At 40.6% G+C, this 14753-nt stretch overlaps 1 pseudogene; it reads left to right on the forward strand.

Moving 5' to 3' along the window:
* Nucleotides 1-10571: 10571 nt before the first annotated feature.
* Nucleotides 10572-10722, forward strand: LOC114902129 (annotated as a pseudogene).
* The last annotated feature ends 4031 nt before the right edge of the window (nucleotides 10723-14753 follow it).

A 14753-nucleotide genomic window follows, 5' to 3' on the forward strand; every position in this document is an offset into this window, starting at 1 on the left:
TTAAATATTTCTGGAGGGCTGGCAATATGGCAACCCTCACTCATGCCAGTGAGGCCACAAGCAGACTGGGAGAATTTGGTGTTGGGCACAGCTGTGGCAGGAGAGGGCTGTGGCAAACCATGTGCTCCTGATTCTCACTAGGGAGTGGGGAGAAATCACTGTGCATGTTTTGGGCCAATAATAACTCCTCATTGATTGCCATTAGTGTCAGAGATTAGCCCTTTCAGTCACTGACAGGGCCCATTGTACAGGGTGTGGGAATGCAAAGATCCTGAAGGGAAACATCCATTTACTCATTCAAAGTCCAATGAGAACAAGGGAGCAGAGGAAGAAATCGAGGCAGAAGGAGTAAGTGGTTGAGACTTGGAGAAATCTGGCAGGTCAAGGCCAATGGAGATGAGAGATTTGGCTCCTCAGAAGGGTTTAGTTAAAAAAATAAAGAAGGGTGAAAGGAGGTGGGATGTAAGAAACAAATGGGATTTCTAACTAGTAGAACTGAAAATAGTAGAGAAGAAATGAATGAAGTAAATCAAACTAACATAGACAGTGAGAGGCATGCATGTGCACACACGCAGAGCAGAAACCATAGACATACTTGCTGCCCTCAAGTCTTGTCTGCCCAGGTGTTAGTCCTTGCAGGAAGCCCTGCCCAGTGCCCCCAGGCTGAGCTGGCATCTCTCCTGTGTATCTCCCTCACCATAGCCCTCCTCATGTGGCATGCAATTGACTATTTACTTGTCTGTGTCCCGCCTCAGGGTGTTAACTGCTTGAAAGCAGGGACCTTGGCTCTTCTTTGTATCAGTGTCTAACTCAAAGGAGATTCTCAGAGATTCTCAGAGAATGAATCAACTATTCTTCCCATGAAATGGAGGTGTAAAAACAAGTCCAGTAAAGTCAAACACAGAGTGAAATCATTGTGGTTACAGACGAAACAAAACATACAAAAATATGAAATTCTTATTTAAAAAAAATACAGATTCTTTGCTTTCATACCAAGAGATTCTGACTCAAAATTTCTGGCTATCTCTCCAATTACAGTTCCAGATTTAGAAAGAAACAGCTCTTCCAGGAAATTCTTGCCATCAAGTATTTTCTTCAAATTCTGAGTAAACACTACTATTATTTTCAGCTTTCAATCAAGAGTAAGAGAAGAATGAAGATGGTTCAGACACACAGAGATTTCTTGGTGACTTCAGTGATTCTGACACAGTAGTGGGTTTGACAGGAGCCAAATGAATGTGCACTTCTACAAGCCCACCTAGAACTTTCGATACAGGTGATCCATGGGCCACAGTGTGGAAAAGCTACTGGGTAAACTGCAGACAGCAAACCCTATCCTGACCAATGCTCTTACAGTGATAATGATGTCCAAGGGCACACAAGTATCATCAAGAATTTTCATCAGTAAGCGTGTTCTCCTGAGGCAGGAGGGGCCAGTAAACACCGTGATCACATGCAGGTTGTCTGTGTTCATGCCCAAGAGGCAGAGAAGAGAAAGCAGGCACATCCCTGAGGCACTGCTGAAACAAATGGACATGATAGGCTGGAAACAGTGCTTGAGAGTTCCTCACAATGCGAAGTGTGTTTAAGTTCTTCGGAGAAAAGTTTAATAGTCAACAGCAACAAAAAAATCAAATATGCCTAATAAGGAACTTGTATTCATTTTCTTGGAAACACTGAGGAGCTGTCTGTCCTAAGATGGGAGGGACTGGAGGGTGGAGATGCACTGGAGAAAAGGAGAACATAATGAACAAGCAGAAGCAAAACAGAACAAGAGGGAAGCCAGTGCTTTTGGCCTGGAGAGTTTCACTGACGGATTTTATAAAGGCCCCTGACAGTTAAACATTGCACACAGATTCAAGAGCAATGCCCAAGTCCACCATACAAGGATGAACAAAGACTGAGTAAAACAGAGTTATGATAAAATCTAGAAATGAAAAGCCTTCCTGCTACTGAGTCGGCATCTCCACCCATTGCTGTGTCTTCCATGACATTGTATATAGAGCATATTTTATAAATAAACATATTTATATACTGAAGCATTTACCTTTTATTTTCAATGTTTAGACTTACATAAAAGTCACAATAATAGTACAGAAAGGCACCATATACCCTTCACCCAGCTTCCCCTAATGTTATCATCTTACATAAGCACAGTGCAATTCTCAAACCCAGGAATGAACATCAATATTATATTATCAGCTAATCTAGTGACCTTATTCAAATCTCACCAGTGTTCCTACTAATAGCCTTTTTCTGGTCCAGGACCCACCTGAGGACCACACTTTGTGTTTACTTGTCCTGTCTCTTTACTCTCCTCTAGTCTGGGACAGTACCTGAGTCTTTGTCTTTTTTATAACCTTGACACTTTAGAAGGCCACTTCTCTTGTAGAATATCTGGTTGGGTTTGACATTGTCTCATAATCAGACTGAGGTTATGTATTTCTACCACAGAAATGAGACTATCCATTTCTCACTGATGTATTCTTAAGGGACTTGAGAAGAAAGCAGAGAAATCAAAACAGGAATGAGGGAAATGTTTTTTTTTTAAAGATAAAAAGGTGATGTTTTCAAGAAAGAATAATAGACTGTTGACAGAAAGTAAACGTCTTAGGTCAGTGGGAGTAAGGACACAGTGAAACAGGATCACTCAAACATTGCTGGAGTGAGAATAAATTGGTACAAAAATTTTAGAAAGCATTTTGACAGATATATCACAAATCCTAAAATTTTTTATAAAACCTTTGACACCAAAACTTTACTTCTGAAACTCTATCCTAGGAAATAAGTGGAAACTTTGCTATTTATCAGTGCCATTTAAAATAGAAAGAAAATCAAAGAAAAATAACTGAACATCATTATAGTAAACAATTGGGATTTTTTGCTACACAGTACCTGAACATCCTTCTGATTTAGTAAGGGCAGATCCCAAGAGGCAAAGAATTTAGGGCCCTGATTCCCACTATGGAAGACAATCAAGGCACGTAACAGCAACAGGCTCGACCAATCAGATACTTACACCTGGAGTTTTGAATACTGAGGGAGGGATGCAAACAACCAGAGGCAGTCAGAAATCAGCAACAATTGAGGATGTTTATCCTGTAAATTACTGAATCACAACATCATTTGAATTCATATGTTCACCATGTGTCATATGTAAAAATTAGGACAGTCATTGGGAAGTAATTGGACTTTGAGAACTATCCTGAGGGTGTATGATGCTATGGACTGAATTGTGTCCCTCTAAAAGTGCTATGTTGAAGCTCCCCAATGTGATGGTATTGGAGATTGGGTATTGGGTGGTAATGAAGTTTAGATGAAGCCATGAGAGTGGGACCCTCATCATGGTATTAGTGCCCTCAGAGAGCAATCTCTCTTTCTCTCTCTCTCTCTCTCCTTCTCACTCTCTCTCCCCCATGTGTGGACACAGTGAGAAGGCAGCTGTCTATAACCCAGAAAGAGAGCCCTCACCTGGGAACTGTATTAGCCACCACCACCTTGATTTGGATTTAAAAGCCTCCAGAACTGTGAAAAATAAATTCCTGTGATTTAAGCCACTCAGTTGATGGTATTTTGTTTTGTCAGCCCAGGCTGAGTAAAACATATGGGAAGATTTGGAGAACTTTTATTTACTTTGAACCTTCAACTGCCACCCTTGTCTGATGGAACTGCCCCTACTATACTTGAAGACCCTCTAGTAACCTCTATGAAGAAATTGCTTTGCAAGGAAAAATCAGTTCTCCTTATCCTTCACTTCTCTACACCACTAGTCTGATAACTAGAGTCAGATCCCAGAATGTCTTGGGAACACAATGACAAAGTCAATCACTTGTGGAGAAGGCTTATACACCGATGGAACTGCTGGAATCTACAAAAATCTTGGGAATATGTGTAGAAATGAATTCTAAAGATGCTCAAACAAGTGTACACAGCATGAGTACATTCACCAGAGATTCTGGATTCGATAAACTAATTCAAGTCGCTACAAGTGGGTTTAACTGGTGTTTGGATGATTTTCCCGAAACCTAGACATAACAGTGGACAACACAAAATGAAGTTGGATGCCATAAAAAAAAAAAACCACCCTTAAAATAAACAGGAAGAGGGCTTCCCTGGTGGTGCAGTGGTTGAGAGTCCACCTGCTGATGCAGGGGACACGGGTTTGTGCCCCGGTCTGGGAAGATCCCACATGCCGCAGAGCAGCTGGGCCCGTGAGCCATGGCCGCTGAGCCTGCACGTCTGGAGCCTGTGCTCCGCAGCAGGAGAGGCCACAACAGTGAGAGGCCCGCGTACCGCAAAAAAAAAAAAGAAAAAAATAATAATAAACAGAAAGATATACAAGAGTTCATGAAATAATACTGGAATGGATTAATCATAGGCAACTCATCAACCATCTACCCTCTAACTATGTCCTTCAAGGGGATCTGACACTTCATTCACCCAGGCCTTGAGAAATACACTGGTGAGAAGAGGGCTAGTATCTGAAAAGCACTTAGGTGGTTTTGCCTAAGGTCAGGACACTGGCGGGAGACACTGCAGTGCAATGGGCTCCCTGACTTCCAAGAGGATGGGAGGATCCTGAGATGACCAAGGCTCTGGGGTGCCACTGAACCGCCCTGCACAGGATGGGAGTGGCTGCCAGAAACAAAAAGGAGGGTCAGGGTGAACATCAGAGTGTTGTCTTGCAGGGCTCTTTGGCAGAGAACACTGACCATGAAGTTCTTAGCACCAAAATATACAAGCAGATGACCAAAGCCCTTCTTGATTTGTATAAATGGCAGGTCTCCAGGCTGGTAAATAAGAGCCTAACCTGAGCATAAAGTATCAACAATCATAATACCTCACAGATGAAGAGCTCCTTAACTGAAGGGGGAGTGGGAGATTTTTTGAGGAGGACTTTGCAACAATACCAGACTTTATTGTGAAACTTCCCCCAGCCTTCAAAGGAGAACAGAAATGTGAGGAGTTCTTACACCTGTTTTCTAAAGTTTCTGGTTCCAGGCTGCCCCCAACACAGTATAGGGCTATTTGGTTATACCACCCACTTCCTGATTATACCCAATCTTGTGAGCAGCATTTCCAAAGATGCACAATGAGAAAGTTATGCCGTAATATGGGGGATTCTGTAAATAACATAAGCTAATTAGATCTTTTCTGGCTGGGAAGAAAAAGATTTTGCTCTCAGTGGAAAAGATTTAATTTATCTTTGGAAACACATCCTGCAACTAAGTGGAAAGGTCTGTCATGCTTGTAAAGATGATGCCAAGTGCACAATGTGTAGCAAGAAACCTCTACAATTTACCCATAACAAAGCAAAGGGAAGACAGGCCTTCTGACTTCTGGAGACCTTTTTTGGCTACACACACACACACACACACACACACACACACACACATGCACACAGAAAACCAGAGAAATGCTGTGCTTCCAGACTAACATATAATAAAAATCCTACTACCAGGAAATTTAAAAAGAAGTTGTTTGCAATTAGCAGTGAGAATCCTCTCAATGTAAAAAGCACATGCCAGTTGACCTACATACCTAACTAAGGTAAGATGGATGAAATTGTGTCTTTACTCTGTGTCAGTCATAAAACTGAAATAGCATAAAATGCACTGCTTGATTGGAAAATGGGAAAATACAAAAAAGACCCCTTGAGAGCCTCATGTGTCAGTCTTTCCTTGTCCTCTGGGAGAGAGAAGTTTAAATTCTCATACAGCTTTTAGAGAATACTTAACAAGTGCAGTCAGAAAATAAAGCAGACGCTGGCGGTAAGGATAATAGTATGAATAAACTGCAATTATTACAGAATTTTGTACTCTGTGTCCACCCATGAACTATTACTTCAATTATTTTAAAAGATGCAGTCCATATAAATTCTCAGGTGCATTCTCAGGCACCTTGCAAATTGCTGTCTAAAGATAGCACATAACAGGTTAAATCTTGAGAAATTCTTTTTAATTTTACCGATGTTATCGTGCAACCTAATTATAAAATTTCCCCATTTAAGGGGAAAAAAGATTTCAAAAGAAAAAAGAAAAAGGAAAGATTTTTAAAGTTCCACTGATTGGAAATAGTTTAGCAGATTTAGGAATAAAAACTGTTAGAAAATTTTTAATATTATGGTAACTGTGTACACAATGGTGCTAAAGAAAAAGAATTACAGAAACTACCAAGGTAATAAAAATTAATTAGACACTTTACTTACATAAGATATTACCTATCTAGGCAGATATGACAAAGAAATTGTTGTGGAGTATTGTGTGTGTTTGTGTGTGTTCAAACTCACTGCTCACAGAAAGACAAGCCCAGGCATGAAATATACACACATCACACACATTTTGGGGTTGCGTGGTTTTTTTTACTCTCACGGAAATGCAGCTTTACTGAACTCAGTGCCATGGAGATAGGAAGTAGGTTTCTACTACATCTAGTAAGGGGGGGAAAAAAGAGAGAGAGAGAAAGGTGAAAGACTTGAAGAAAGTGTAGTTATATGGCAATACCATTCGGCCTCAGAAGCAATGAGCCTATTTCTTAAAAAAAAATAGATTATTGCTTCTCTTGTGCAAAATCTTAAAGGAGCCTCCTGAACGTTTCTTCCAAGCCCATTGTTTCTTTATCACTTTCCCCATTGGAGGTGTATTGGTGGCAATGTAATTGCAATCGTTTTTTCTTCCTATTCATTTCATATTCCCCCCTCCCCCCGCTCCCCTCCCCCGCCCCACCTTCGCCTTCCAAGTCCTAAAGTTGTTCAGGTTAAAATCCCGCCTCCTATTTACCAGAGTTCTCGCTTGTGGGCACGTGGATATGTGTTAAATAGGGTGGGAAGGGTGTCGGGAAAATCTAGAAGCCTAGTTGAAATTGCCTCATAGAGACATAATCTTCGACAGGTGACCAAATTGGGTCCTCCTAACCCTGTCTGCCACACGAGAGCGCCCTGAGGCAGCACTGAGGCTCGTCCAGCGCCAGACAGAGAAGAGATGTGTGCGTGGAACAAGGGGCTGGAGCGCTAGTTCTGAACTGCGGGTGACAGGTTGCTGATGGGCTGCAGACTGACATGAGGCTGGAAAAGACGGAGGGGGAACTGCTTACGAGCCATTGTTTGCACCGGAAATAGGTACCCAGTACAGAGACCGGAAGGAAAGGTCAGTAGGGGGAATGCGTGACTGACGAGCGCAAGGAGAGGCCTGTGCAGGCGGCCAGGAGCAGCGGGGCGCTGGCAGCGTGGAGATGCCAGTTCAGCTCCCGCAAAGAGCGGCGCCCCTAGGCCGGGCTCAGGGTTCCCAGATTGGCGCGCAAGCTGGTGGCTCCCCGAAGCACCAAGCCAACGTCTGCAGGCCCCCGGAGCCCTGTTCAAGGACCCAACGCAGCTCCTGGGTGTTGCTCAGTTTTCGCTGAGAGACCGCAGCGGCCGTGGGGGGGTGTAGGGGGAAATAGCGTTCTGATAACCTGGGTGTCGAGGATTAAGCTGTGGCTGATGCTTCCGGTGGGGGGGGGCGGGGGAAGGGGGCTGTGAGGAATCCAGGGACGTGGGTGCGCTCGGGACTCCCAGGAAAGCCCTGCAGGCCCCCCAGATTCAAGCTATAGGTAAAACCTAGAGGGTAAAAGCTAGAGGAAGCTCACGGATGAGGAAAACTGAAATGACTCCGAGGTCTGTTTGAGGGTATTTTAATTTAGATTATGAAAGGAAGAGTCCCTGAGGTCTGAGACCCTCCTTTAAGGGCAAACACCTGAGATACATATCTGAACGGAAGTGTTCACAGTCCAAGGCTGAAACATCAATGGGCATTCAGACTAGATGACCCTGTGTCCTCTACTCCATGTCACACTGTTCCTACATGCTCTTCCACTTGGTTACTTGGCATCTATGAGGGAGTGAAATGGCAAACAGGTCTCCCAACCTTCTCTTTGTGTGTCTGTTCTTGATGGACATCAAAGCCAACATGATTAGAAACAGCCTGACAGCTCGATCAAGACAAAAGGAAACAATTCTTAACGGGCTCAAGGTATTGAAAACAACTCAGCTTGTAAAATAATCTATTTCAGACAGCATTCTAGAAAACACAATTTTTTAAAACCACATTATGAGACTATTAGATATCAGCATATATGGAATGAAGGCTGCATTTTTAAAAAGTCCTTTACAAATCCCTTTTCTTCTAATGCACTCTGAGTCAATTCCATAAAGTTGGCCTGTTACACTTAAATTCTTTCAAATACCAGCACTCTAACAAAGGCTTCTATTGAAGACCTGCATGACTTGTTAAGAACTATCACCATAAAAATATTATCTCGTGGTCTTTGATATTTTCTAAAGTAAAAGAGCAAATAGAATGTAACTCTGGTTTGAGTTTAACTGCATTCCAATCCAATTAGCTTTATAAATTAATAGCTGTTTGTATCTTAACAGTAGGTGATGTTTAATTAGTCAGTTTATTGTTTCCAGTCTTAGTTCAGAATTTCACATTCTGAAGAGTTAGAGTTTTAACTGAGTGTATGAACATTCATCTAGAAAACTGTTTATGCTCAAAGTTCTGTCAGAACACTGTGGTACATTAAGATTCCCAGGTGTAACAAAATTACAATATTCTATCTCCAGAATTTATAGTATTTATGGTAGGAACTGCAAACAAGCTGCCTATGGTACTCTAGGCCTGCAGATACACTGTTGTTTATCTTTTCTTCTTTTCTTTAATTTCTTCTTTTCATTTCTTTTCATTTCATTTTCTTGCTTTCTTTTTCTCTTTCCAGGACCATATATATATTTTATACACACACACACATATATATATATATGTGTGTATCTCCTATATATATATAGGATTACTTGACATCAAACCAAGTAAATTCAGGCAGATCCCATATTCAGAACAGCAGAAGCAGTGGAGTCCCTGTGAATGGACCAGCTGCTCTCCCCTTCTTTTCCATCCTTGCTAGGCCTATGCCATTTACTTGCTTTAACTGTCAGGCCCCTGTGTGTAGTTTTCACATTTGCCACTCCTCAAGGCCTTGCAGTGTTGGTCTGACCTGAAGGCTATATGTTTCTTAGAATTTTCCACATATTTGCAGTAGAGATTATGTAACTGGGTTGTGCAATAACTCTCTCCCTTTTTCTCACCAAGTGCTCTGAGAATAATATCCGTTCACCAAATATTAGGACATAAAAGGAATTAAGACCAACAGCAGCAAATGCTTTAGTGCCAATAGACATCAAAATATCTACACATGCCTATGATTGGGGCTAAACATTTAAGTGTAGAAGGTGTTATCAAAAGGAAGAAGAGGAAAAACTGACATCTAGAAAAGAAGGCAAAAAATGAGTGAGTGAGAAGGAGAAAGAGAGGAGAAGCAAACTCAGAGGGAAAAGACACTCCATCCCTCTGGAGTAAGAGGGAAAGACACTCCATCCTGGACCTCTGGTAGAGAAACACCTACAGGGCTACCCACAGCTCCTTCAGGGTCAGCTCAGGAGTCCCAATGACACCAGTTATCTACCCAAAATTAAAGCAACACATTAGAATAAAAATGAATAGGGAGGGGGAGGAGAGAGGTTTTTATCTACTAGATAACAAGGTTATGCAATCACTTGGAAATTGAGTAGAGATATCCCATTTGTTCCACACAGATCCATTAAGGAAAAGTAGTTCTCCTGGGCTTCCCTGGTGGCGCAGTGGTTGAGAGTCCGCCTGCCAATGCAGGGGACGTGGGTTCATGTCCCAGTCCAGGAAGATCCCACATGCCGTGGAGCGGCTGGGCCCGTGGGCCATGGCCGCTGAGCCTGTGCATCCGGAGCCTGTGCTCCGCAACGGGAGAGGCCACAACAGTGAGAGGCCCACATACGCAAAAAAAAAAAAAAAAATTAAAAATTAAAAAAAATTAAAAAAAAAAAAGTAGTTCTCCTGAAATATGTTCATTTCTCTCAGGGTTTTGCTCGTTTGAGTGCTTAAGCCAACCTAAAAGTCAGTAATAGACACCAATCTCATCATCTTCTAAACCAACCACTCTGGCGACAGAAAAAAAGCTAGTTTCATTATTTCAGCTTATTCCCAATATTTAATAATAGAAGATATTTTGAGGGCATTAACAGGGTTACTTGTCAGGAACTACTTTTACATAGGCTAAAAACACGCCAGGAGTGACACTTGAAATTGATCATCCTTTTAGCCATTCTGTCAGGCTTCCGAAAATTAATGAGTGGGCTGCAGAAGGGAAGTGGCTTACCAGAACATCGCACAAATTTGCTGATCTTGACTTGCTGGAATTTTGCTTACCTAATGCAAAGCTGAACACTTCAATTCTCTACAGTGTTTACATTCTACCTAAATCTTCTCTTGGGTTTCCTGCATTCGATGTTGCTTCCTCCTCAGGCAAGTAACAGTGAAATACAAAAGGAAGCCGCAAAAATCACTGTCCTCAGCTGATGGGATGACACAACAGATACTTTTCAGGCTTAAACTACAAAAATCACTGTATTTATATAAAAATCAAGGTTTCAAACGCTGTATGATATTTATTCAACAATACTAATTGGGTGAAGATGATGTTCAGATCACTACTTGAGATGCAGTAAGAAACCTACCTGGGTGAGGAAGTATCTTGAGCAGGAAGGTGATTCTCCCATGGCAAAGTTTAGCTTTTTCACTCTGTAGGAATGACCTCAGCCATTTTTCCAAATATGAAAACTCAACTTCATGCTCTGTGGAAGATACAATATTCTCTGTCCCTAAAATACTATAATTTACTGAATTTTTAAAAAAAAAGGAACTAAAAAAATTCAAAGGTAACAAGTGACAATCATTAAGGCATTCTCCAAATTATGACAATTGAATAATAAACATCCCATATATATTTCTCACTTCACTTCCCCTAAAAATCCTAGACCCTGACTAAGCAGCCTTAGCCACAAAGCTGTCTCGGACAACACTGCCGCCTAGTGGGTCTTTGAGGAAACTGTCAGATCCCATAGGTCCTTTTTTTTTTTCTTCTTTCTTGGATCATTCATAAGGGAACTTGGGTAAAAGTTACAATTCCATATATTTCTCTTCCACGCTTACTGTTTACTTTTTAAAAGTTTTTCTGTTTCTCTTAATTTCTCTTTAATTCCCTTTCTCTTTTCTGTTTTGAATTCTTACCAAATTCACATTAAAAAAATTTTAACTTGCTTTCTTTTGCTTTCTTTAAACCCTTTTCTCTCTATTGCTTTTGTAAGTCTAAAAAACTTGATAAGAAAGCAGCAACTGTTTAGACTTCAATAGAATAATTTTTGCCAACTTCTAAAGCAATTAGGGTTTCAAAGTTATCCTCTGAATATATTTACTAAAGTTGTCTTCTAAGTTTGCTTTCTTCCATACCTCAATTACCACGATATTTTTTAAAAATTAAATACAATTAACACTGCAGTTAAAATCATAAGAGTTTGTGTTAAACTTCGACTCAAATTTCAGCCCAACCACATATTAGCTATGCAAACATGAGAAGTTGCTTAAACCTTCTTGTGCCTCAGTTTCCTCTTCTGTAAAATGATGAAAATCATAGTACTTACAAGAATATTGTGAAGTCAATTAATACTTGTAAATGACTTAAAATAGTGCTGGCATAGATGAAGCTCTAATAACTTATTTTATTGTCAATATTGCAATAATATTTTCTTACTTCTTAATTTTCTACTTCTTAATTTTAAATATTTGCACTTAATCCATACTTTGGATTCAACAGATTTTGTAACTTGGCCTGGAGCCATAACTACCACATGTAACATTGTTCCAATTAGAAAATATGTTTATGTTTTTTTACAGTACTCTTAAACTATTAGAAAACATCATAGTTACAAATTAATAGCTATCTGTTCACATTAACTTCACAGCAGCCAACGGATCATTAAGTAGGGGACTGAAAAGGATCTGGTTGCAGAAGATATTAGAAAAGAATAATTTCCTAAAGTATTTTGTCTGGGTTTTTGGTTAAAATTAGGAATCTTGAGAAGCAGAGAATAGAAAAAGGAAGGATACACTCCAAGTGATGAAAATAGCATAAGCAAAATCTTAGTGGAATGAGCAAGTTGAAAGCTTACAATTTAGATAAATCTCTGCTAAATAATAATAATAATATTTTTAAACCACCTTGGCAATTCAGTTTATTTTAACGGCTCTTGATATAGACTCTTTTTCTTACATTCTAGAACATAACACTGCTGTCTTCAAATCCAAACTGTGATCTAGATCCAAATAGGAAAGTGGAATGCACTGTCAACACTCTTTCCCCATTATGGTATTTAAAGTAGATGGAAATTGAACATATTAAAAGAGACTTGCCTTCTACTTTTCGTAATGTTCTATACTGCGCATGAGCTGATGCAGGAGATCTGAGCAGTGGGGGTGGGTAGCAATAGGTGTATGCATTTGTGACAGCAATCGGAATCAGATGCTTCATTTATGGACTCGTAGCACATAAAAGAAAAAATTTCAAGCACTTACTGTAGCTGCTGCTGATTACTGACTATTCATTACAAAGGTATTTGGCTTGTGCCAGTGTAAACCCAATGTTCTTCGTAAAGAAAAGTCCATCATGCAGTTTTCCTATAAATTATACAGCTCCCTGTTTATTCTTCTTCAAAACCCATGCCCTGCTTCATAATCAAGAGCTGTTTAAAGGTTCTCACAGCCTAGGGATTGTAGCTAAAATACTGGAATCACACAATTAAAGGGCAGAAAAAACTAAATTAAGCCTCCAAACAGGGATGCTGCCCAAGTTAAATGCTTCCTTTGTGCCCAAGTGAAACTCACTCTGACAAGCGGGCCTAAAATGTGTTCCAGTAATTGCTTCTTTCCCCAGCACTGCTGAGTAATTGCTTTGCAACTTTGCCCTCCTGGCACACACATAGAGTTATCATGATGTGATCCCAAAATTATACCTAGACCAAAAGAGCAATGTTTTATAAATCCTGCAGTTGAGAAGAATGGGAAAGATTACCAAGAGAACCAATTCAGCTTTCAGTCTAGCAACATCTTAGGCATTCATCCAGGAAGGAGAGAAATGCACCCAGAATACCATCAGGGCTTATACTTTATCTTTTTCTGTGTACAGTAGTCCACACAGCCAAACACAATGCATCCAGATGCTTTGACTTCTCAGTGTCTACTCCCATATCAAGAACTAGAGAATATAAGAAATATCTTGCTGGATCAGACAAATGGCTTATATCAGGTCACCCGTGAGAGGATGTGTTCATCCTCCCTGACATCAATCTCAAAAGAGGGAAGGTTCGCTCTGAAACACCCCTGGGGATTTTCTCTCCTTAATAAAGCCGGTATGTATATAATATATTGCTCCTTTTCCACCCTAAATCTTTCCTGACTCTATATGCATTTTCAGCTTGTACCCACCTCCTGAAGTTCCAAAAGTTACAAAGCCTGCTATGATAAATAGTATCTCGTTTGTTTGCCTTAAAACACCCTTTGTACTGATGGCTGGCACGGTGGGAAGCACAGAGAAGATTTTGGGGGGGGGGAAATGCATAGCAACGCGAATGGGCTGGATTAGAATGATGCAGGGTCTGACCCTTAACTGTTAATGCACCACCTGGTCTACTCTCCTTGACTGAGTGCCTCAGGATGCCAACCTGAATATTTTGGCTTGGAAGGAAAGATAATCACATGGTATCTGGGTCTCTTGCTTTTTAAATGTTGATTCCAAAAGATATGATACAGTATTTTCAGTGATTCCACTGGCTTAGGGGTATGGTTAGAGCGACTAACTCTTAGCACCGATAAAGCTGATAGAATCCCTTATCACATGGCACAAAGCCATCTGGAAAATAAACGGACAGGTTTTGCTTCAGTCTGTTCTAACCTCACTTTTTGATGAAAAGCAAGTTGATCATAATCTTTTCTCTGTTTCCTTTATCCTCTGTAGCCATTGAGACTTCCACATGTCCTGCTGCATACTGAGATATCTTATTGAAAATTTCTCCTTACTTTCTATGACCAATCAAATAAAATGTAAACTAAGAAAATAGATTTGGGGTAGGTCATTTGTAAGTGTGAAGCTTTGGGAGAATGCTTGAGAGACAAATTCTAAGACCATCATGGGAAAATCACCAGGAATCCCAGGCTAAATTATTTCTATTCCGAAACCAAGCCGTCTGTCACCAACTGAATGTTGAACTGCACGTAGATGAGGCAATGTCTTGTAAATGGAGTTGAAACTTTGGTTTGCATGGGGTTTGTTCACTGGTTAGACTAATTTTTCTCAGGTTTTAAGTAAAGAAATCTATGTTATAATAGTTTTCACCCTGTGAAAGTGCCTACTTTACAGACCAACTACTCTAAGTTATACCTTAGTTAAGAGAGGAAAACTCATACTGCCACAAGCATGCACTGATGATTGATTTTCCCTCTTCCTGAAATAACCCATCCCATTCAATGGTTGAACAATAAGATAACTGCTCTTCAGAAATATGGACAACATTTGATACTAATGTTCATTTTCCCTCTGCTGCTGTCACAGCTTATCGCTCTTATTTGATGGTGGATTGACCCACTGCTTTGACTTATTCTGGTACTTATGTGACAAAGGCTAACCCACCAAGGTCAGTGGTTGGGTGTCATCCATCATATTGCCAATACGTCTGCCATGATTGATAGGGATGATACACCTCAAGGTCCCTGAATTCTGTTACTGTCACATGTTTTTCCTCTCAGTCACACCAGGACTGGAGCTCAGGTACTGTGCCATCTCATCTCCTAATGGCCTTC

Source organism: Monodon monoceros, unplaced genomic scaffold (assembly GCF_005190385.1).
Source record: "Monodon monoceros isolate NGI ecotype Baffin Bay Population unplaced genomic scaffold, NGI_Narwhal_1 Super_Scaffold_2, whole genome shotgun sequence".
Classification (NCBI taxonomy): domain Eukaryota; kingdom Metazoa; phylum Chordata; class Mammalia; order Artiodactyla; family Monodontidae; genus Monodon; species Monodon monoceros.